Source organism: Protopterus annectens, chromosome 10.part0 (genome assembly GCF_019279795.1).
Source record: "Protopterus annectens isolate FY-2018-M chromosome 10.part0, PAN1.0, whole genome shotgun sequence".
Taxonomy (NCBI): Eukaryota; Metazoa; Chordata; order Ceratodontiformes; family Protopteridae; genus Protopterus; species Protopterus annectens.
Genome location: NC_056744.1, coordinates 1328338248 through 1328365405, shown reverse-complemented (window position 1 = coordinate 1328365405; position 27158 = coordinate 1328338248).

Here is a 27158-nt window from a genome sequence, read left to right as displayed (position 1 = left end):
GATTCAATGCTAACATTACACCCTCTCACTCACTACAGGGCCACAATCCATACAGGAACATTGTGGTGTCCCTGTGGTCACACCTACACAGTACTAACCTGCACTCTATATGTCCTGGGACACTGGCCCCATGTCACCTTCCAATGTCCCAGGCTTTGATGTCCACAAACCTCTGAATGACATGTCTCCCCACTAGGTCACCATATTCTGTAATAGCCTTGTTTCAGACATTGTAGACTCTGAATGGCACACAGCAGCATTTATCACACTACACACAGGTGGCACCACAATGCATGAGTGGGACTATAGTCCTACACACCTGACTGGACTGTTCTGCATGGCTATGGGGCACATCACTAAGGACGTCATTCACAGAGACATTGTTGGGCTCCCGTCCTTTGATGCCACCCGGGTTGGGCTTGTTAGAGCCAGAGCATGGCCCCTACACCTGGTGGACTCCTTTCATACAGTTACCAGGGCAGTTGCTGATGGTACGGGAGTCCACACATCCTACATTGTCCTCGTATTGCCTTTCAGCACCATTCTCCATTCTGGTATTGACAACATACACATACACCTGCACATCGTACCCTATGTCTCAGGATGTTATGCAATGTGGCTCATGGACAGGACACACACAGTGAGGCCAGCATACCATAGTACCTACTACATGTCAGGTACATTTGGCATACCACAGTCCTCAGTCATAGGGCCCCTCATGTTCAGTATATGCTTCTCTGTGGTACAGGCTAGCACAGGGGACTTTCCCTGCCTAGCTTTACAACCCCCTGCATACAAAGTGCCATGATTGCTCCACCAGCTGATTCTGACTCCATCCATACGGGTGTCACTGTGACAGATACCTGATATGACTATCATGGCATCAAGCTGCATGACACAAGGTGCATGAAAATCACCCTTGCATTACACCATTCACCCACTGACTATCACATGGGTGGTAGTCCCCTACATACATATCACATTGTACATGTTTGCAGTACACACATATGTCACACCCACTCCTGTGGTTACCGTATTGTCACTGTGGCATGGATATCCTTCTATGTGGACACACTTATCTGTACTGGGTGTGGCCCATAGGCACCCATTGTACCTCTGAACTCAAGACTTCTACACACATTCAAGGGTACACCACCCCATTTAGGCTGTACCTTACACAACAGCTACAGCTTTACATACCACAACATTAACACGCCATGACGTTTACTGAGCTCCGACAGTTTAAATATGCGGCTGCACTACGGACACCACATCTGTACACATTTGCATACTACATACTCAGGGGTGACCTCTGCTGATCAGACAGGGCCCATGTCCACAACATTATTAATGGATATACTCCTCATACGCGACATAAGCAAAAGCCACTGTGAGCAACATGCTCATGGATATGTGCACACACGCCACCATGAGTGGGATGTGCTTGAGGGTTACATTCCCAAACTGGACACTCACCATGCTTTGGAACATCAGTCCTATGTACATCACTCAGGGACACTCAGTAGCACTGTTCATGTGATACCTCTCTTGGTGGTTTAGGGACACATGTAGGCCTGGGATCACTGCAGTGGCTGTACTGTGCAGAGGTGCAGGTGACACATGGCTCTGCTGTTCACAGGACACTACCCTAGAGAGGTGCCACTGGTGTGAACACTGGAGTTGTGCTTACACATGGACTTGCCAGACTGCATAGTACCCCACTATGCACCTGTGAAGCTATTACATGTCCTTTGTGCATGGTTACTTGGTAGCCCTTCCATTTAGATTAGCTATCATGCTATTACAATGTCCCATGCCTACAAGCCATATGTATCCTGTTATTGTACATGGCAATAGTCGATACCTTTGGTATGCATGATATGGCTGTTATGCTGTGTAGAATATCTGTCATATCTACCTACAATACTATACATTACACATTTTCACATAGTATCCCATAATGCAAAGCATACTTGCACAGCGGGACCACCTTAGATATGTCATTGACGTTATATGCCCATACACATGCGTGCTGTGACAGTATATCAACATATACTATCCCCTGCTATGGCACGTACTTATTGGACATACCCTACCACTGACGGCGGGTTGTATGAAATTGTTCTGTTTAACGCCCTCATGTAGCATCCCTTGTGGTGTCTGTGATGTGTACCTTGTGGCCCACTGCTGGACGCACAGTTTCTACAAGCGTTGGTATGCTCAGCAAGACATCACTACATAAATACCTGTTCCCACTTTATGCATTCCGGACACGTTTAATTAATGCAAACCAGGCTATACATACAATAAAACTAATTAATACAGATCATGCTATACATAACCTTACATATCGGGTGTTCTACATACCTTGTTATCATTACGGAGTTTCGTCTCTATCTCTCTCACAGTGTTTCAACTGGTATTCGGTATGAGCATACAGTTTGAATGTCTGGCAAGTCATCCTTATAGACGTCGATACCTGTAACATGTGGTTTCATCCCACCAATTGGTGTTCCTGAGTGACTAATTACTTGCATATCAGCTGTTCAGCTACTCCATTCGCCAATTACACGGCAACAGTGGGGTATAATTGAATTCTCCACTTGGGCGTTGCCTATTTGACCTACCTTCGGGGAGACGGTCTGTATTGTGTTTTGTTATGTATAATTGCAACTGCTATGCATGGAGACAAGTATACTTTGGATTCATGTCCCCCGTGGATTGTGTGTGACAGCTAGAGTATGTGGTTCAACATGTGGGTGTACCTGTCATCCCAACGTCTGATAATGGACTATTGCAAACAAAACCTGTAACATGGCTGTTTGTTCCATTATACAACGCCTGCAATTTTGCATGATGCCTTTAATTGTGTCTCTCACACGGTATGTTGAGGTTTCTGCAGATGGAATTGACTGACTGGATGTTTGTGCTGCTATTACAGTCTGTATTGCTTTAGTTTCTAGTGTGGGGGATGTCAGTGGGTGTACGTAGCATATACAGGTTTGTGGGGCTTGCATTTCTACATATTCCATATATATGTGTGTGGGCTCCGTCCCTAATTAGAGAGATAACAGTTAGTAGACTTATGTTACGGGATTGTACATTGGGCCGTTGTTAATTGGTTTCTATATCGTCTGCAGGTGAGCTTGCTACTTATATACCTCCGGATTTGCAGCGATATATCAAGGGATATGTGTAAGTGACAGCTATCCCTTGTATTTCTGTTCCAGATATTTGCAGTCATTGTGGTTGTGTTGGTAAAAGAACCTGTTTGCCATTGGTTGCCACCTTTTCATATGGTCATTGTTGGACACTTGCGGGACACACACCGGTGTTTACAGGCCAACACGTAGCCATGGTCAGTACACAGGTTAGCACATACTTTTATCCTCAATACATACCTATTGTTGTGGGACTTTGGCTACTTATCATATTGCATGTAACATTTACGTTTCTTACATACAGGCATAACTATTAAATACGACTATTACATTATATATGGGACATATTAATGTCCTATAATCTCGGACATTTGCCCTTTGTACTGTTTTATGTCAGGACACGCCTGCCCAGGGTGGGACTGTCCCTCCTACTGTGGGACAGGTGGTAACTGTATGCCTACAGCTAGCTATACCCACACCTACCGTACTGATCTACCTCTGACTTGGGACTAACAGACACATGTTGCAGACACATACACACATTACAGTAACACGGAGATGCACACGGCACCCTCAACACATACATACACAGACTACGGCACTCACAAACACAGTTGAACACAGTACCTACGTGGACCGCAACACCGGCAGCAGTGACTAAATGTCCCTTCATATCATCATACTATTACTCGCGGCTGTACTGTTCCGATACTGTGTTCTATCAGTCTTTCAGCCTCATGGCTACGCATGTCGGTATGTTACACATTCCATAGTTGGCGGTATCCTATTTATTTGTACCTCCAAGGTGTTATGAATGTCGTTGACCTATCTATATATATTTGCAGATATCGCTGAATCCATCTATATCAACATATATCACTCTATTGCCCTTTCTATCTGTATTATATATATGCATATGTGTACATATATATATATATATATATATATATATATATATATATATATATATATATATATATATATATATATATATATATATATATATATATATATATATATATATATATATATCTGGCGGGGAATGTGACAGGCACACAGCACCACCATATGCTGTAAGGCTCATGTACTGTTCAGGTGTTGACATTCCGTGTTCCACTAGCTGTTGTGTGTACAATGTTTGAGAGCTGCCTATGTAGGAGTCACACATTGAGCCACCTATACATTACAATTTACAGGTGGTCATGTTTGTGTGCCATCCATTTTACTGTGTGTGCAGGTGGAGAGGTGTCAGTCCGTAGGGGCCTACACTGTCAGAGTATGTGCTATACGTTCCCTCTTTGCCAAGGTGTAGGCATATTGGGCACGCCTCCGTCTGCCTACTGGGGCTGGCACAGTGTGTTCATGGTCTGAATCCCTCTGTGCCTGTAATGGCTTTGGCAATTGCAGTGGGCTATGAGGGCCTTCACCATTTTGTCCCTGCTGCAGCTGCTTCTGCAGGACCATATTATGTAGCATGGCACATACTATGATGATGTGGGCACACGTGCCTGGAGAGTACTGCAAGGCTCCACCAGATGTATCCAAGCACCGGAACTGTGATTTTAGCATCCCAAACACATGCTCTATGATGATTCTGGTTTGTGCGTGTGCCTCATTATGATGTTCTTGCATGGGTGTGTGCACATTTCTGATGGCAGTCATCATCCATGGCTCCAGTGCATAGCCAGCATCCCCCACAAGATGGCCATGTGGGATGTCCCCCTGACAAATACCTGATACAGCTGTGAGGCATGCCAGATATGGGAGTCATGGTAGCTTCCAGGGCTGCCAGCACACACATCCATGATAATGCCCTGGGCATTGCACACGACCTGGCAGTTGATGGAGTGGAATCCCTTGCAGTTTATGTAGGGCCTACCATGCTCACCGGGTGGTGACTTGATTTGTATGTGCATGCAGTCTATCACACCCAGTACCTCCGGGTAGTGTGCCACATGGTGGAAGTGGCGCATATTGCTGGCCAACTCCTCCTGAGTTCTGGGGAAGTATATCTGCTCATTGGCATGTGGTAACGTGGCATCCAGGAACTGGTGTAGTACCCTGGATGCTGATGCCTGTGAGATCCCCATTATATCTCCAGTTGGCCTTTAAAAGGTACCTGTGGCCAGTATTTACAGGCTTACACATACCTTCATGTCCACAGGGATGGGTTCCCCTCTGTTGTTTCTGGTTCTCAGGCATGGCCGGCACAGCTCCACTATTTGTTGTAAGATGTCCCTGTCCACCCTGTAATGCTCTACTATCTCCAGGTCATGTAGCCCCTGGTAGGTTACCCTTGGTCTGAACACTCTCCTTCTCCTCCGAGGCCTGCGGTGGTTGTCAGCATCATCCTCCACAACACCGTCAGTCTCTAACACATGCTGATGAATCACAGCTATGGCAGCTCCCAACACGTACATTTTAAAAGTTCTCCGTGTGTTTACACCTATGGTGCAGTGTGTGGGAATACACAGGTGTGTGCAGGGTGCTTTCACACTTCATACTATTGTTCTGTGAACACCGATGATGTCATAGGGTGTGTATGTACGATCGTAGCTACAGGGTATCTTATGTGTTTTACTGCCGGAACTACTATTGTGGTGCCTTTGGTGTTGAATTACATTTGGCTGCCGTGGATTACCTCTTGACCTTCCCTTTACATTTCTGCACATTGCACCTACCATTTTCTGGCATGCATCCAGCAGCCTACTTTCATTTGTACTTTCCTGGACCTGGCGTATCTTGCGTTATGTGTGCTACTGCTGGTCTGCTGTCAGTTTGCTTTGCTCTGCTGTGTCAAGTCTCCTATCTTTGCAATCCAATACCTCCCCTCCTTTCTTTGCATTCCAATTCCTCCCCTATCCTGTTTTGCAGGTTTCTGCAAGCAGACTTGTCAGCTGACGTTGATTCGCCATCGTGAGTTGATTGGTGTTGATTGCTCATTAGTACTCCAATTACCCTACTTCAGCATTTCCTTCTTTTCTTCCCATGACCTTCCTGTTTGTGCTATTGTTCATGGCGCATGCATCCAATTACTGGGTTTTGGGCACGTTTTCATCCCCGTACACATGCGCTTTTGGGCACCATGTTTGATCTCATCTAAACAATTCTATACCTTCCTCCCCACCCCTGTCCTGTAGCTTTGCTTAGCAATGGACAGACCAGATTTGCATTGCTCCAATGTGCTTACTGCTATGGTGGCACACCCCTCTGCTGATGTCATGTATCTCCTCTGAGCCACTCCTCAGTGTTATACCGCTGCGCCGTATGGTACAACCTTCATCCAGCGGGACATTTGCGATTCAGTATTATCTGCCTCATTTGCATGGCATTGACTACTAATTCATAGTTACTGCGCCAGACACTATCGCAGGCCCTTAGCAACCCTTGCACCTTGGTTGTGGTGTTCCATGCCTACCATTGTGTATTATGCTGTAAACCTGATTTCTATTACTTTGCGATTTTATGACATTTTTATATTATTTCTTTATGTTACAGTTTCCGCACACATGTCCTGCGGTTGTGCTGTGCGTTACTGTGGACATGATATTAAATGTTGTTTTTTACCTGTTGTGCATCTTTTCTTATGCCATTGGCAGGACACACACACACACACGCACACACACACACACACACACACACACACACACACACACACACACACACACACACACACACACACACAGAGATACACACTTTAGGAATTTGGGAGAAATAAAATTCACCCACTGCAAATCTTTGAGATATAAAAGAAAACTAGGTGACCCTATAATACCTACACAGACAGAGGGAGAATGAGTAGACACCACAGAGAAGGTACCACTGATGGGCACTGAACTAACTATATGTCTAGAAGTAATGCATTTTCTAAATGGGAATTTTAGCATAAGAAAAATAGGGTGAGAATCGTGTTTTTATACAGTGACAGGGGGAGAATTTTCCTAATTCTAACATCCTGTTGATTCATAACTCTATATTGATCTAAAATATATGCAAATTCCTGCAAGGAAGAAGCAACATACAAGAAACTAAATGCAGGTTAGGGAGACTCCATGACATGCAAACAAATACAAATTTAACTTGTAGTGGAGTGTATAATTGTAATTGTGTTTAAAATATATAAATGAAGTTTTATAAAAGAACAAACTGAACCTAAAGAAAACAATGTAGGGTACATAGGCTTCAGAAAGTCACTGATGTGCACATTTCCAAGACTGCAAGCAGTATACTCTGCAGCCAAGAATAACAAGTGAAAGGTTCACATATTCTTAAATAGCTGTTAGGCATGCAGACCAGGAGACTATTAATAAGCCTAGCCGAAGTTCTCAATTGCTCAAAAGCACTTTCTGGTTAAAATGACTTGCTCAAAGTCATACAAATAGCAAATGAAGGCTGATGGAATCAAACCCTGTACCACAGGAAGTAGCTTGTTACCAAATCATACTCTTCATTCTTTCTTCCAATTGCTAAATAGATGAACTCCATAAAATTTAGTTATTTCAAAAAAGGTCTTAAAACTTTTTTTTAATACATTTTCTATTAAAAAAAATCTGGGTTGGCATGCTATATTTTTGAACTACACTATCAAGTGAGTGAGTAAAAAGGGACATACAGGCTTCACCACTGCAATCTGTTGCTTAAGTCAGTGATTAAACCTAACTAGTAAATATTGTTAAGAGCAAAGACTCTACTTTGAAACATATGCAACTAGTATCCATTCAGACTGTCCCTTGCCCTTTCACCTCTCATTTGTCTTAGCACTAAACATCCTTGTTTCTAGCCTGTCCAAGTTAGGAGTAGTATGGTTACTACTGCTGCTGTTCTCGTGGAGTTTGGATTACTTGCTAAAATTGTTGAATTTTTTAAGGTGCCTGTTTTTTATTCCAACTAACTAAAATCACTAAATATTTTAAGGTACGTGGCTTTTTATTCCAAGCTGTAATAGTGGTGTTAGGTCTGAAGATGAAATAGTCTTTTGCATAAGACAAAATTGGTTGGGTGTAATGATAGAACTGTTATAAGGGTTGAGTATGAGGTCAGTTTTGACACTATGCCTGTTGTAGCAAATGCAGATTATTGGCAATTTCTAATTCCTTGCAGCATCTGACCTGCAATTCACTGTGCCACACAGCAGCACAAACTATGAATACAACATTCACATCTACTGTGCTTACAAATTTTCCTTGCACAGTTGCAAAAAAAAATGAGGATTTTTTTTTATAAAAAGCATTATCTACTGCAGCTGACAAATGAATGTGAATGCCAGTGAAATACTGTTCAAAGTAAAATCATATTAAAAGTTACAGTGCTCTAAAGCAAAATATGTCTGCAAGGCTATAACTACTTACTGACCTGCTATTAATTTAATATGTTTCCTAAACCTGCTTTAAATTCAGTTTATCCAAATATTAATATTGAAGTATTACTTTTATGGACAAGTATTGACATAACATAACTTCATAATTATATTTCTGTAGACATATAACCTATAACAGGATATAAGGATTGCATGGATTCATGATCTTGGAGCAACATGAGTAATGAAGGAGATGACATTCTGGACATCTTTGTGGAAAATAACTTAATGATGGCTGATTACTTGTTCACCAAGAGGGACAGTTCTAAGACCACACAGAAGAGTGGTCAACATGCAAATCAGATAGAATTAAGGCCATCAGTGTGAAATCAGAGACTGCAAAGTCATCCCTAGTGACATTGTCTGCCTTCAGCATAAAATACAACTGATCACAATCAGCTAAAATTAGTGGTCAACGTTGTTTTAAAAAAATCCAAAAAAACTAGGCTGAAGACTGAAGGATTCTTTGATCTAAAGCAGAGAGGCTAATGGAAAAGAACTCAGGAAGAAGATGTAAAAGGTGGAGCTGAAGAAGAGTGTGAATGTCTTAAAACAGCATGCAAGAAGATAATTCAACAGATTTTTAGTAAGACAAATGTTGAAACAGGGTGCATAAAGGAAGCAGGTGGTGGAATGCAGAAGCCCTGAAAGTTATCAAAAGACAGAAAACAGAAAAGATAGACATGTTTAAGAATGGATGCCAGTTAATTAACAAAGAGATTAAGAGAGCAGTCCTAATGGCCAGGAGCAAGGCATCAAAGAACCTCTACAGCTTCTCAAAAGTGATTCAGCAGAATGGACAAAGTGGCTATAAAGTTGCAAGGCTGTGACAGAAAGATAAAAAAATATGGATGGCAGACAACGTTGATGAGGAATGCCAACAACAATCATTTCAAACTACATCAAGGGTAGATGGAAGCAATACTTTAAGAAGCTTCTGAATGAAGAACCATACTTGAGATGTATTTCCACATGAACAGCATATGATGAAGGAGGTAGACGGGCTCTAAAGAAAATAAAGTCAGAGAAAGTGGCAAGCTAGATGGGGTCACAGCAGAAATGATTATGATAGTTTTTGAGTTAGGAGAGAAATAACTCCTAAGAGTACTCATCAAGGTATCAAGACTGAGGAATGGTCCAGATGAATGGAGAATATTAATTCTTGTATCCACATACAAGAACAAAGAGGATAGTCATAACTGCAGGTGGTACAGAGCTCTCAAATGTCAATCACACTACACAAAATGCTGCAGAAAGTCACTGATGAATGGTTGGACAAAGAAACATAAAGTAAAATGGGAGATGAGAAGCTCAGACTCCCAATGTAGGAGCCTTGCCATACCACAAAATTATATATACCTACTTTGGTGTCACATGACAGTGCATTAAAGGGAAAGCTCAACAAATTATTTGGTCTCCAAGCAGTCAAAAATGGCTGTCTGCAGATTGACTGCATCCCAATCTTTAAGCTCTTTGCTAAAGTTTTAGAATTTCAGAAGGAACGTTTTTGTACTCATATTAATTTTTAAGGTGCCACTCTGGAGAATGCTTATGGTGGCAATTTATCTAGCTACAGCTCTGCTTTTGCATGACACAAAATCCTGGTTACTGAACGAAGAGCAGGTGTGGAATTTTGAGGCGGTACAGATGACGTGTTTGAGATGGGTAATTGAATACACTCTGTGTGAGAGAGTAAAAGAAATTAGGATAGTACAGCTAATGTCAAAATAGCTCAAAGTGCAATTTTAAATCAAGGAGAATAAATGACAGTGGTTCAATCCTATGTACATGATAGTAGAAAGTGAGTTATTAAAGCAGATTTAGAATAAAAAGAGGAAGAAGGCAAGAGAGGATGCAATGGATAGAGACAGTATTTCAAAGAAGATCTAAGAAGATAAGGTACTTGCACTAAATCAAGATAGGTGGCATCAGCTTATGCGACATCCAGTTCCCACACAAAAATGGAAAAAAAAACAGGACTGATCATGATGATAATGGTGATGATAAAAACTGCACCTTTTTTGTCAACCACTGGCTTCCATGGCCTTCATGATAATATTCATAGAAGTATGTTTGATGCTCTGGCAGAATCGCCATGTCATTAGTAATATGTCTGCCAGGAACAAGACTAAATGTTACATCAGTGGGAAATGGATAACCACTTTTCTGACTTTCTCATCCTTCTTATTACTAAGTCAGTGGTGCATTGAGTATACTTTGGAATTCTGGGTCGTTTTCAAACCATACCCCCAGAAAATACATTTTTACCACCCACAAATGTGCACATTCTTTTGAATTTTCCTGCTTGATTTACTTTACAGATTTATATTTAAGTAGTCCTGATCATTTTTCCAACCAGAAGTTAAACAAAATGTACTAACCAATAAAAACATAATTACCCATTTAAGAATAGTTCTGCTATAAGAAACACTTTAACTGCTGCCATTATAATCTTCTAGTATCAATAACATGCATTTGTATGGCTCCTTATTGAAAGCATGCTAAAAAGCCAAAAAAAATGCAAATCCTGGAGAAGAGTGAATCTTAAAATCACTCTACTCCTTTAAACTTCTTTTTTAGAGGGGAGCAAGCCCTCCAGTTTGAAAAGGCAAGCTTCCTATAACTTATATATACCAGCTCTGAGATCAAAGCAAAGGGAATATCATTGGAAATGGTTATCTTAGTCTTAAAGTATGCATCTCCATTTTTTGTCCATTCAGTCTCTTTATTTTGGGAATCACTCTAGCGGTCCTAACATTTTAAATGATTACCCAATTTTATACCATTTTGCTGTGTACACATAATATGTTCAGTTGTGATAAAAAATGTCCATAGTAAAATAATATAACTTGCTTTGTATAAATGCACACTAATCCTGCACCGATAGTCTAATGACTGTTGAGCTTGATCATGATAGCAGGGAGAGTCATTTTCATTTGCTGAGAATTCTTATACCAGCAATTATTAGTTCTGTTGTTGACTTGTAAGCACCTCAGATATCTGAGTATAGTAAAAATAATTAATAATTGTGGGAACAGTAATAATGGTCAAGTTTATTTTACAAAGTAGCCACAGTGATTTATTACAACTTACTTCACCCAAATGTGCATTAGTCCTGCAAAGCTATACTGTTTAAACTGAAAAAAAAAACAAGAACATAGGTTCTTTTTGATAGCTTTTCCATTGGCAATAATTTTCTTAAGGATATGATGCCTGAAATTCAAATGTTTGCCATTATTTAATGACTACAATCCTCAGAGATTTGCCAGAAAACAATACACTTTTATGAGAAACAGACAAAAAGTATGAGAAAAAATCTGCAAGGTCATGTAAACAGTAACCACATTAAATTATTTTTATAACTTATTTCACATGAATGTGCACTACTCCTGTAAACTCAGACAGCTTAAAATGAAAAAAAAATGCAAGAAGATAAGGTGTTTTCATCCCCAAACACCCCTCACTACTATTCTCTAGCTATAGCCATTTTGCTTTTTACATCCCATCTGAGTTATGATTACAAAAAACTAAACTATTCAATCTCTTACTACAACATTTAGGGACAGAGCCAAAAAATAAGGAAATGGGCTCCAAATTCAGTGAAAATTTGTGTGTGTGTGTGTGTGTGTGTGTGTGTGTGTGTGTGTGTGTGTGTGTGTGTGTATATATATATATATACATATATATATATATATATATATATATATATATATATATATATATATATATATATATATATACATATATATATATATATATATAGAGAGAGAGAGACCTTATCTACCTAGGAAGTTGATGAGCAGCAAGCACTTTTTGTATTAACACACATTTTCTGAGCCCATGGTAAATGATTTTACCAAATTATTTCACTCAAATGCACACTAGTCCCACAAATCCAAATTGCTTAAACTGAACAATTTAAAAGAGCGTAAATTACTCTCATCTACAAATAATCCCAACTGCAACACATCATTTGCAGCCACTTTGCTTTTTTATAACTTATCTGTTTGTAATAAAAAATATAATGTTCTCAATCTCTCAGTGCAAGGATAAAAGATAATAGAATGAAGAACAAAGGTCTTAAATTAAGGACAGATTTTTATATATGGCTCTTATGTGGTTTGAAAGTAACTATATGAATAACAGCTTTTGCATTATTATGCATTTTCTGGAAGGTATGAAATCTAAAACTCATATGTCTGTCACTATTCCATAACTGCAAGCCTCAGTTTGCCAGAAAAAACACAGTTTTTATGAGGAATGGACCAGAAATATAAGCTGCAATTAGGGACAGTTGAGAGCTCTACAAACCTTTAAAAAATTATACTTAAAGCTGCTGCTATGTGGAATTGGTCACAGTGACATTTCAAGTTCCTCAAGAAAGGTAAAGAAGCTGAGCTGGAAAAAGGAAACCAGCAAAGCAATCTTTAATTTATAAAGAAAAACAGACCACATATCTTCTTTTTCCCAGTTAGTAAATGCTACATTCCTATTTCTCATACCCAGCATTTATGTGGCATTCATTGTATATCTTCATAGGTGTGCCTGAAAGTAGCATTTTTTTTAATTGCCATCCAATCAGCTACAGGAGAGGGTGGGTGTAGGCAGGGCAGTAGTCATCATTGTTTTCTCAGGAATACTATTCACTTAGATGAAGAAATCATGTGCAGAACTGAGAGAAATGAAACAATGGAAGCACTAACAAATGTGCTTTTCAAAAAAAAAAAAAAAAAACTGGAAAAATATTTTGATTTTGATAATTTGAAACAAAAGTACTCAGACCTCTGGGGCCCCAGTAGCTTCTTACATTACGCTATTATAATCTGCCACTGTTTGTAATTATTAATTGCATTATTGTTCTTCTAATGACACTGTGGATTGTAACAGGCTGGAGTGTAACAGAATCTTCAAGCAGACAATAGTATATATTTCTGAAATGAAAAGGTCACCAAGCTGAAAATCTATAAGTGTGTATAGCTTGAAACCTTGCTGATTCTATCACCTCTTTGCTTGCTAGATTATCAGTTACATGGTAATGAAGTACTTCATTAGTGAGGAGTAGTAATGTATTGACCTTATGTTCAGCTATTCTAACCATCTGTGCCAGCCTTGGTCATCCTGTTGAAGAGAAAAACTAATCTGACTGTAACAGATTCCATTTTGTAACTGAAAACTGACATTACATTATAATCAAAATACTCAATAAAAAGTTAATGTTGGCATCATACAAAGCAGTTCATTAGTACACAAAGCATCTTATACATGAATTTATGGAGTTTGTAAACATCAACACACTCAACCAAATTGTCCTCCTACCAACTAGGGGTAATAATCAGCTTGATCTTATCATAATCAATATTTCTCCTGATTGCAACACCTCACTTGTCACTCTCTCTCTCTCTAGTCAAATGTGACAGTCTTACTGTGATCATATCAAGGAAAACTTAACTCTTCTAAATTCAAGGATTACTCCAAAACCAGTTATTTACTGTTCACTGATCTTATTTATAATCACAAGTGGTAGTGCACTGCCTAACAGAAATTCTAACCTTTCCTAAAGAAGGCAAGGATCAGTTGGACCTAAATTATAGACCAATTTCACTTACGTCCAGAAAAATCAAGATTCTTGACAAGATGTCCTGTCCAGATGAATGGACATTAATGATCTGGTCAGTCATACTTAGCAGGGCTCTGTCCTCCAAAAGACAAGGGATCCATAATCTGTTACATCTTTTCTATAATATACAGCAGCTGTCTAAACGTGGAACTGTCCCCAGAGCAGCCCTTTTCACAGACTTCCAGCTCTTATGTAGTTGACTGCTTAAAATCCGCGTTTGCATGGCTTTGTGCGGTCGTGCGCATAGGGCAGCACTGGTTAAACAAGGTTAAAGTTTTTGTGGCTCCGCCAAGTCTGCTCTTCAATTTTTCCCTTAGAACTGTTCTACTTGCAATCTAAACAGCCTATACTCTATCTGAAAAGCTCAGCACTTGCTCCTAAAGCATTTTATATACAGGTAAAGCACTCTTAAACAAACGAAAGTACTTCATTCACCTAAATTCTGTTGAGTACCCTTTTCCCTATAGGTCCTTTCTGACTCAGTTACACAGCAATCTTTTTCACTATTTCTAACATGTCGAAGGGTCAGTTGCTGGCGTCCTCTCCTGTTCAGCTGGTGAATCTGGGAATCTTGAGGCAATGTTACAATTGCCTCATGTACACAGACAACCCTCTCCTCCTCCCAACAAATACAAATATATGCGAGAGATGCAACTATATAGCCAAACTGGAGGCTGAGCTCTCTCAATTCAGTACTGGCAAGACCAGTGAGGAGGAGAAGGTAACCACGCACACCACAAACCCAGTCTCACATAGAACTATCACAACTGCAAACCAAACACATAAACACACAAAAACATACTCAGAGGCGCTGATTAAAAATCTACCAAAACAACAGAGGCCTCCAAAGCAGACACCCAAGCAACCACCACCTCAAGACATAGCACATGCAACACATAGTTCACAAAGTCAGTGTGCTAAACAGTCACAGCCCTTAAGGCCAAAAAACATGCCAGACACTCTTGTAATAGGTGACTCCATAGTCAGGCACACTGACGTCCTGCTCACCAGACTGAACAAGGAGAGGGTCACAGTAAGCTGCCTGTCGGGAGCTAGAATCCGCCACATAACACAAGCACTCAGGTCATTCCACAGCAAGTACAAATATGACTCAGTCATTGTACATGCCAGTGTGAACGACCTGAGATGTACCTCCCTGGACTACATGAAAAGAGACATAGAGGAGCTCTCTGATTATGTAGCCCAGGCCGGTATGACCCTGACCCTGAGCAGCATCTTACCCTCACCAAGAATGGTGCCACAGTACAAAGACAAAATGATCAGTTTTAACAAATGGCTTAATTACTGGTGTCATTCTAAGGGGATCCAGTGTCTGTCTGCTTGGGATGACATGCTTGACAAGCCAAGCTGCTTCGCAAGGGATGGCTTGCACCTGTCACCCCTGGGCTTCCGGATATTGGCCAAGGCTCTTGCCACCCCCATAGTGCCTTTTTTTGGCAAGGCTCAAATGACAAACCTACCTCCCTAGAAAACACAAGTGGAAAAAAACTAAGGGTAATGCTGCTCAATGCCAGAAGTCTAAACCTCAAGATGCACACCCTCGAAGCCCTCCTCAGTATGGAAAACATCGATGTCTGTGCAGTGACTGAAACCTGGTTCAAGGCTCCTGAGAGCACCCCAGCACTATCAGGTTTTACCTCATATCATGCTTTTCGGCCCCAAAACTTGGACCGAACCACAAAAGGAGGGGGAGTATCCATTTTCATCAAAGATACCCACACTTCCAGGTTAGTGGCAACGCACGAAGCATCAGAGACTATCCAGGTGCAACTAACCATAGGCAAAACTGCCTTACAGTTTGTAGCATGCTACAGACCACCATCTCAAACTCAGGAACCCCACACAGCCTTCCTGAAGACACTGGAGAGTATGAATATCTCTCCAAATACCATCATTTTGGGAGACTTCAACTACCCAAACATAGACTGGGAACATTACTCAAGCCCCAACATCCTAGCCCAAAGGTTCCTAGAATTCATAAACTCAAATGCAATGGAACAACTAGTCACCATTCCCACCAGAGGAGACAATATACTAGACCTGATCATCACAAACATGGGGACAAAATGCTCCACACCGGAAGTACATCCCTCTTTGGTAAGATCAGACCATAAATTAATCTCACTGGAAATCCACATCCCGCCCCCACCCCTGCACAAAGACCACAGTGAAGAACTTCTCAAAAGCAAACTTCACACTTCTTAAGACTGAAGTGGTATCTTTCAAGGCCCCTGGGCCAGTGGAAACCACAACCCACACTGCTGAATCCTTTGCAAATGCCTTTTATGGGCACCTTCAAGAATGCATGGATCATGCAATCCCAAATAAAACCAAGACCCATTCCCCCAAAGGCAGGCACCCGGTCTGGTGGACCTCAGCCATAAACAAACTTTACAACAGGAGGAGGAAGCTACTACATGACAGAGCAAAATCCCTAAAAGGGAAGGCATCTCTGATCAGTACTAGCAAAAAACTACGATCACTCATAAAATCATCCAAGGCCAACTTTGAGAGAAAAATCGCAAAAGACACAAAAGACAATCACAAGGCCTTCTTTAGCTATGTTAGAAACCTGGGTGGAAACTCCCAGATATGCTCAGAGTTAGTCCAAAATGACACAAAATACACTGAACCCACTAACATTGCCAACATTCTGGCAGACAGGTTCAGTGCAAATTTCTCCTCCCCCTCCCTCCCAAAAGGAGAAATAACTATCCCAGCAGAGTGTAGCCTCCCTAACATCTCAGATGCCCAGGTGAGAGCCGCCCTCTCTAAAGCTAAAACCAGAGCATCAATGGGACCGGATGGTGTCCCGGACTGTGTGCTACATGAACTCCAAGAGGAACTAAACCCACACATAAGGCTGCTGTTTAATCTTAGCCTTACTACACGATACGTACCCAGAGAGTGGCGTACGGCAACAGTGGTCCCACTTCACAAAGGCGGTGCTTCTACAGACCCTGGAAATTACCGCCCCATAAGCTTGACGAGCCTGGTCTGCAAAGCTATGGAGAGGATCATTATGGAACTCATAAACAAAGACATTGGGGACCTACAAACATTGGATCCTACCCAATTTGGCTTTGTCAAGGGCAGATCCTGCCTTTTGAACTTGGTCGACTTTTTTGAAACAGTCACTAAGGCCATTGATGAGGGTAAGGCAGTTCACACAGCCTACCTTGACCTTGCAAAAGCCTTTGACACAATACCCCACTCGGGCATCATAGACAAACTCACCAGCTTAAATGTAAACCCATATGTCACAAGATGGGTTGCAAACTGGCTCAAGGACAGAACCCACAGGGTCAGAGTTGTTGGAGCTATGTCAGACTCTAAGCCAGTCACAAGTGGTGTCCCACAGGACTCAGTCCTGGGACCCCTCTTGTTCGGCATTTATTTTTCCGAGGTACAGGCAAACATAGGAGGATTGTGGCTGACAAAGTTCGCAGATTACTGCAAACTGGGTGCCATAATTGATACTCCAGCGGACACAAACATCCTTCAGAGAGGCCTCATAGAAACGGATAATTGGTGCCAGAGCCATGGCCTTAAGCTGAACGCCAAAAAATGTATAGTCATACCGTTTGGGAAAAACAAGGTACCGACAAATTACCACATAGGTGGTAATCCATTAATCTGGAAGAGGTAATCAGGGACCTAGGGACCCAGGTTGACAGTAACCTCTCATTTGACACTCACATTGCCAAAGTGGTTAGGAAGACCTTCTATATTGCCCACCTTATCATGAAGGGTTTCACATCTAGATCAAGAGAGGTCATTGTGCCCCTGTACTCTTCTCTTATCAGGCCAATGATTGAGTACAATGCCCCATTTGGGATGTATCTCACCCGACACCTGCAGCAGTTGGAAAGACCCCAAAAGTTCCTCACCAAGAGGATAAAGGGTCTTAAACATATGTCATATGCTGCCCGACTGAAAAACTCCAGCTCTATTCAGTCGCATACCGCCTACTCAGAGGTGATCTGTGCCTGACGTACAAGGCCATGTCCAATCCTGAATTAATGGACATGCTCCACCTCAGAAAATCCAAATCCATCAGAGCCACGAGAACAAGTGACTTAAACCTCAACACAGAAATAAATAGAACATGCTGGAGGGACAGATTCATAACCCAGAGGCTCCCTACACTCTGGAACAGAATCCCAGTCCATGTTAGGCAGAGCCCCTCACTGACTCTATTCAAGAGAAATCTCGACGAGTGGATGGGAGATCGTAGGTTTACCCTGGGGGTCATCTCTGTGTCACTACTAGACAGAGGCATAGTAAACTAAACCGTAAAAGGGCATAGTATTCTCATCCTAAGGGGTGGTGTAAGCCACATACACTCTAGCTAGGCTTATAAATGCCCTAGGGCAGATACTAGTACGAACCTATGAACCTATGAACTTAAGTGAAACTTCCTGTGGAGGACCATTAAGGCCATTGGTTTCCTTGACTCTTACATAAATTGGTGCAGACTGCCATGCAACTATCCATTAGCAGATGTAGTCAATAATAATTCTAGCTCTTAAGTGTTCCCCTTGTTTAGTGGCATATATGTGACAGGGGCTCCCCCTGTCCCCAGTGCTTTCTGTGATAACAGTTGGGACACTGAACTTATATATCAAATGGAACAGGGCACACCGGGGTTATTCTGCAATGAATTTTGATACCCTAACTGATACCCAGTTCATGGATAAATGTACAGTCTGTGTAGAGCATCTGCAGAAGTATATGGAGGAAATCCTATAATCTTTTCAAACATTTAGACAGATTTAGGGGTTGCAGGTTTATTGGTACAAAATGATGCTCCTCTCCCTAAATGAAGCAGTATCTCAGTTAGAAGGACAGCTTAGTCATTATGGGATTCAATGGAGTTGTACTCATAAGTATCTGAATAGTATGCTTGGTCAGCAATTCACTGACATCCCTGTTCTTAGTCTGAAATCTTTGTTGACCCATTGCAAAGTTTGTATTACAGGATGGTCTGAAATTAATTTGCCCAGACTGGCCAAGATTGCAACTGCCCAGATGGTAATCCTTCCCAAGTTTTTAAGTCCTGGCAAGGGGCATTCCATGCTTGTACCAACATCTACTAACCCTCAAAGTTCAGCAAATGCTGCTTTCCTATATTTGGGATGGGTTTGGAGAAAGAAAATGATGGTGGTACACAGCTGGGGAGGATTAGAGACACCTGAAGTCCTGGCAAAAAAATGTACAATCCTCAGATGTTATGAAATGTGTACAAGCTTGTACCCATCCTAGAACTATCTGGCTTATCTAAGAAATTTCCATAATCCACCTGCTCCAACAGAAATTCTCCCCGCACCCCAGCAATGGAAGTTATGGGATCCTGGGGGTGGGGTGGAGAGGCTGTCTAAGACTCACTGTCACACAGACTGGCCTTATTGTGAGTGGATTTGACCAATGGCAGCTTCACAGTTGATTGTGTGCTGGAAGCATAGATAAGATGTGCTATTGTGTTTTGAATGGATATACTTGCCATTAAAAGCAACACTTGAATGCTGTGGAGAATTTTGGTTCTTGTCTGGTGGTGATAACTTCAGCTGATTGGTAGATGATATGTTATTACAGGCAGACTCTGAGCAAGAACTTCATCAAAGGATAGGGGAATGGAATTCAAAACTGAATGCACATGGAATGAAACTGAGTATAAAGGTTCTAAAGACAGCAAATGGAAACATCGAAAGAAGCTGAGAATTAAGATAGAAGAGAAAGTGATGGAACAGGATAGCATCTTTGAGTATCTGGGAAGGTTGGTTGAACAGAAGAGAAGTCTGAATGAGGTCAGAGCTATAACCAGAAGGGTTGCAGCCAATTGACAGAATGTCAGGTTCAGTATATGGCAGAAGAATGACAAAGAAGCTGAAAAGTAAGGTGTACAAAACAATGGCATGGCCAGTAGTACTACATGGTGCAGAAATCTGGGCATTAAAGGCAGAGCAGTTGAGGAAGCTAGAGGTGATGGAGATGAAGTGACTGACATGAGGGCTGGATACATATTGTGGGACATACGAAGAAATTAGGCCATAAGAGTAGAAGCCAAGTAGTTCTAATTGCAGAAAAGTTCAAAGAGAACAGATTATGGTGGTTCAGGCACATATGCGGAAAATAAGAAGATAATCTCATGAAGAAGATTTAGGAAAGACATGAGGAAGACAAGAAGAAATGAGGGCATCCTGCAAAGAAGTGGATGGTTTGTGTAAGAGAAGACTTGTGACAGACAGGCATGAGTGTTGAAGAAAGCAGGAGAGTGGCATTGAATAGAGAGAGAGATGGCAACAGTTGACATGATACCCCAACCCCAAATAGAAAATGGGGGCAAGGGGGTTGATGATAATAAATAACTTCAGCTGACCAGTCTTTCCTGGGAGATCCTTGGTAGGGTCGGAGAACTATGCCTGGGGAAGTTGCTTTAGCTGAGTTGGTAATTACCAGGCCCACACACAGAGAACCTATGCAAAAACTATTGTCATGGGCCTACACAACTCTGGACAGCTACAGCCAAACAACATTTGATGTGGACAGACTCAAGTGGACCAACTTTTTGAAAAGTAGCCCCAGGGACTGGATCTCTTCTATAGTAGATTCAAAGTAATGGAAACCAGTCTAGCCCCTGTATATCACACATTTTAAAAAATGATACTACTGGTACCTCCCACCACTCACATACGTCTGCACAGGAAGGAGGATGGTACTTGCTGGAGATTTGGTCAAGACAGCGATAACTACTTTCACATGTTATTTGCATTTCCCACTTAGCTTGGCAGTGTGGAACAAGGCAACAGCTGCCACTGAATTTGCATTAAGAAAATCCAAACCCCAGGACAAATCTTAAATTTTGGGGCTTCCCCCTCCCACAGCAGTCTATGCTGAAAAACAATGGTTGTTACATATGCAGTTGCATTTATGTTCTTAATTTGTAAATGCTTGGGAGATATTCCGAACCGTATAACCCCTGTTCAGTTTAAATATGTTAATAGATTGTATATAGCCCTTAAGACCACTGGGAGAGCTCAACTCCTTTCTGGTGCATTTTTCTGTCTGCAGTGGAACCTCTTATTTAAGGTCTATGGTGTATTTCTATTAGATATGTTGACGATCTGTGTGGTAGACATTTGTTATAGTTCAGCAGAAATCTGGTATAAGAAAAGTATCATGTTTAAAACTAAGCAATTATAGTGGAGACCCAAAAACAATGAATTGTATAATAAAAAGAAATACAACTGGTCATCATTAAAGTATGTCTACATCATTATTACAAAAGGCATTTAATACTGGTAAGAAACTTTTCAAGCTAACCATTGGGGAATGTAAGGCCATATATGTGTTTTAGTGTTGCAATTAATGCAAAAGGCAATCATAAGACCTTCTTCATCTATATTAGGAAATTTGAAAATAATTCTTTATTGAACTTATCTCTATGGCACATTCTTCTCTGATGCCAAGGACATCATCAAAATCTTGTGGACAAATTCTATTCAAACTTCACTCCACTCATTCTCTACTCTGTCGCCTCCATTTCCCCTCACACCAGCCCTCCTGAGATCATGTTTGAGCCAAGTCATTGTGAATCATTCCAAAATTAAAATGACTAATTTCATGGATCCTGACAAATAACTCTGGATGTCTGTGGAGAAGCAAAACATCTCACCTAGCAAAACCTCTTACTCAGGTCATCAGCCTGAAGCTCAACACTGGTTATGCCTTCATGGTATAGACAATGATGTTTGTAGTTCTCTTGCATAAAAGTGGCCGCTCTATTAATGCTGGAAAATTACAAGCCTATTAATCTCACTAGTATTATTTGCAATGGAAAGGACCATGTTAAAGCTGAAATCATAAACAAAAATATAGGTGATGTTATATCCACGGATTAACACTAATCTGACCTGCCTGCTGAACTTTGTTCACTTCTTGGAAAGGGACATGCAGCCCGCATGCTGGGATTATTCACAAACTCTCCCATTCAAAATTAACCCATACATAGTTCATAGGCTTGGTAAAAGTCTACCTGGCATATACTTTTAAGGTGGGGTTAATTTGTCTACACAGAAACAAAAGATACCAGTAGCATCCTATAGGACTCTGTCTTAGGTCATTTCTTCTTTGGTATATGTTTTTATGACAAAAACAAAGCTGACATCAAGGGACTATGGATGATCATGTTAGCTGATGGCTGCAATTAACCAGCAGTAATTATATCCTATTTTGATATTTAAATTCTGCAGCAAAGGATTAATCAAGTAAATACTTGGTGTATTTATTAGTCATGGACTTGACATCCATACCATAAAGTGCAGCATAGTTTCCTTTGGTAAATCTTGCTTCACTGCTGCATACCATATAGATAATATCCCACTTAAATTGACACAGGCATTAGGGACTGGACATGTAATCTGATAACAGACATGTCTCTGTGTTGATTAGAAAATGCCTCTACTTTGCACATTTTATCTTTCATGATAACTCCTCAAGGTCCAAAGAAGTTACAGTGCTACTTTATTCATTTCTTATTAGGCCCATCTTTGAACATAGCACACCCTTCAGCATATACAGTGCTAAGCATCTAAACCAGCTTATGAAACCTCAATGTTTGCTCAGCAAAGTGATTTCAGGTGTCACTACCCTTAGCTACTTTTACAATATATAAACCCTACCCCTCTACTCCATGTCATAAATACACCTCATGTGTGATCTTTGCTTAGCATTCATGGCAACAAAGGGCCTGTCACAGTTTGACCTCCTTCACCTGAATAGAACCAGTGGTAAAGAGCTTAATCTGTACTACATCATCAACATCAGATGGTGTGACATATGCCTAAAATGATATATCTCACATTTCTGCAATAGTCTGCTATTACCTATCAAGCAGAATACTTCCTGAACAATCTTTAAAACAAGTCTGTTAACTGGATGAGTGACCACAAATGTTTACCAGGGATGTGAGGAGAATATCTAATTAATGAGGGATCTGTGAGACTTGCATTGTATTTGGTGATATGACTGAGCTTCTCACTGATTTCTTTGTATGTAAGTGTAGTATGAACATATGAAGCTATGGCAGTGGAAGATAGGTTGGAAAAATAGTTCTCAATCAGACATGTCTGATGGTGTCTCTGAACTTTTGTCTCCATAAAGTGAGGGTACAGTGAGTCATGGTCTGTAATGATACTGGGAGCATTTTGAGGATTCCACTAATCTCACTGGTCTGATTTGCTCAGGAATACCTTAAGTTATATTCACCTGTTATAGATGACAGAAGAGCACCAAGCACAGTAGAGCAAATTGTTAAACATAGTCTTAGCCGAGGCTGTTACTGTGTTAATCTGTAAATCAGAATAGTGCATTTTGGTTCCATGTTTTGTGGATGCCATACATTATTTGTTATATCACATGATTAATAACCTGGCCTTCAATGAAACACTATCATGGAAAATGGAAGCTGTCAGATATTTGCTGTGGCACACAAAATAGAGTAGCTTTCCTTATGCATTATGGAATATTACACTAAGGTATGTGCTGAGAATTTGGTATGGAAAAGCTAGGTCAAAAGGTGTAAATGTGTTTTGTGATTCTACAACTTCAATGCACTAGTTGATAAAATACTTTCAGCCATCAAAGCCTTTTTCCCGGACTAAAAATGTGTACTAACAAAGTGAAATTGTCCTTTCTTTGAAAATACTCTACCTATATTAAATTTTTTAATAAAATTTTTATGGAGAAAATAATTCCCTGGCTATTTATTTGTAAGCACATATACTGGCAGAATTGCTGTGGCAGTCAGTGGGATGAGGGCTGACCTATTACAAAAAAAAAAAAAAAATCACTGCTGACCTTTTGTAACCAGCACCTCATTATTCTATCCCGCTTTAAAGACCTAATAGTCCATGCCAGTTCAGTGGCATGACATACTGTAAGCTATTATAATAATGAAAATAGCGATTGCTGTTAAAATATTCTAATGGCATTAGCAACCGCTATCTCTTATAGAAGCTAGCAACTTTAAGGATGATTTCTTTCAGCAACATACATCTGAGATAATTGTCAAATCAAGTAGTTGGTCTAATGTTCAGGCATTCTTATTCATATCTGTGACTCTTTGTACTTCATGAGTACTTTCTATGGGTAGGTTTTAATGCTAAGACCTCAGTGCAGTTTTTCTTATAAGCAAAACATCCATTGTGCTGCCATGCATTCACTATCCAGTTTGCCTTGTGTAGCAGGTATCATAGATTTCCCTGTCATACTGAATTCAGCATTGCACTGTTCGAGTCCCTCAAGCACTGTGCGTGGTTAAAATGCAACTGAAAATGGCACATATATCTTTCCCTACTTAAAATATATCACATTTGGTAACATTTGTTGTTTAATGGAGCAAGATGTACTTACTAAGGAAGTTATGGAGAGAAGATACACATGGAGATACTAACGACATAATAGGAAATTACTTAAAACATAAATCGTTTTTTTTTCTTACTTTCTTTGTTATTTTTGAGAGGATTGTGGTGGAAGATGAACTTCAAAAGGATATTGGTGGGTCTATTTCTCTTGGCAGTTGGGCATCACTCCTGTATCATGCTTTTAAGTTTATTCATATTTGATAATAAGGCTATAAGTGTTCCATTTTATGAGAATAAGCTTCCATATGCTGTTGCTGAAGTAGTCAGACATATGGACTACCTATCTTTATTCTTCAATACTTAATAACAATTTCCTTACTTTTACAAGCTAGGAAGACAGAAGCACAGCCATTATTACATCTGCATACAATGAAGTCCACATAGAAAAGGATGTTTTGAGATATTGGCTACTTGCAGCATGAAACTAACGTGTTTTTACATGCTGATGCAAGGAAACAGAACTGTTATGACTACATTGTTGTTTTATTTACTGTATGATAATGTCCAGCAGACTGATTGCAAATGACAATAACTATGTCATAGCCTGACCACCACATATACAGGGCAGTAACCCTGGCCAGTGTAACCTTAAAAGGTAGTTGACTGGTCAGGGCCATGCACTGTGAGCCAATTTAAGAATTCTGATATCAACCCAAATTCCACTATATGTGAGCACTAGGCAGGCCAGCAGGTTGAAAATATGCATGCAGCATAATTGTTCCTTAATGAGTTCCAAATTTACTGCAACATTGGTTACGTATGTGAAAGAAGTCTAAACACCATTTGTTATTAGGTAGAAGATGACACCTGTGTGTGTGTGTGTGTGTGTGTGTGTGTGTGTGTGTGTGTGTGTGTGTGTGTGTGTGTGTGTGTGTGTGTGTGTGTCTGCGTGTGTGTGTGTGTTTGTGTGTCTGTGTGCATGTACCTATGCATACGTGATCTTGTGTCTGTCTATATATCGTGTCTATATTATAACATTTACGGTTGAAAACATTGAACACCATATGGTCGACACCATATGGTCGATGTCTTCAAACGTTGACCTTATAAAAGGACCCAAAAGAAAAAAGTACCCTAATGGGTTTAAGCAGGGTGGCAAGCCCCCCTGCACCCCCCACTACTTAAATATACCACCTCTGAGACTGCACTACATTGCAGTAAACAGAACTCTCCCCTTACGGAGATTTCTGTTTACGCATTCAAGATTCTCAGCGTTTGCTATTCTCGTGTCGACAATGTCAGATTCCACATTGTCAGCTTTCGAGAATCTAATATAGATCCTATATATCTTATATGCGCAATGGATAACCACTTCACATTCAATTAATTCAGAAGTCAAGATTACCATATTGAAATACAAAAATGGGAATGGGGATACTATTTTTGTTTAAATGCATCAGTTTTGCTATGATGAGATCCCTTGAACTACACACATTTTATAATAATGTATGTACTGCTAGAAGTGCTATTGTACAGTTAGGAATGATATGGTAAAAGTGACTAACCTTTATAACTTATTCAGGTAGTATGCAGAGATGCACTTTACACTTTCAGATTTAGTCAGGGAGCAATTTCAAAGATATGAAACCTGTCAGCTTCACTAGGCGAGATAAATATTACTTCAGAAATCATACCTAGAAAGGTAGCCTTCATCTTTTTGAGTCATGATGGTTGTTTTTTATTTACCTCAACAAGTTTACTCATACTGTGTTTGCTCATTGTTCTTTACTTGTGCAGGTGTTGTATTGATGTTTGCAGGATGCAGTTGTACTGCTTACTACCAGCTCCATAGTGCATGTGGATATAGCCCTGCCTATACTATAGGGATTCTTTGTTTGATTTATGGCTCTGGTGCTTGGAGGAACTAGTAGAGGAAGATGGGAGTGAGTGATCACTGCCATCTTACCCATCCAGCAGGGAGGGTGGGCGGAAGGCAGCTGTGGTGTGATTCACAGTTGGCACTTAATATTAGTACTAAGTGTTATACCTAATGGAGTGCTGTTATAGTGTATTCACAATAGAAAAGATGGGGGGAGCATAGTGTGCAGAAGCATATTTTCCTTAGGGCACAGTGAGCGTGCTGCTCAGAGGACATGGGGGGTGGTTGATCAAGTGAATTCATGCTGTCTACAGTGACCAGCAAGCCAGTCTGATGACTATCACATAAATCTTGGTGGAGAATGGATAACCTTTTGGGACATTCAGGCTGGAAAAAAGGGCTGTATGGCTTTCACATACCTTGGGAATTTTCAGCCCTCCTGCCAAATGAAAACATCGATTTATTGTGTACAGGCAGAGGACCTATTGTGCAAGGTTCTTGGAGGGGGGGGGGGGGGCACAGCAAAAAGTAAAAAAAAAATTGAACTGCCAAGATCACAGCATCTTAGCAACATCTTTGAGAAAGAAAAAATATATTTTTTTATGATTTAAATAATAATTGTTCTTTCTTTAATGTTAGAACAGTCTCAGAGTTAAGAAAACCAACAATGACATAAACTTGTAGCTTACACTAAAAACAAACTAAAAATGAAAGCCACATTTAAAAAAATGGAAGAATTCTTTATAGGGTCAGTGCCTTC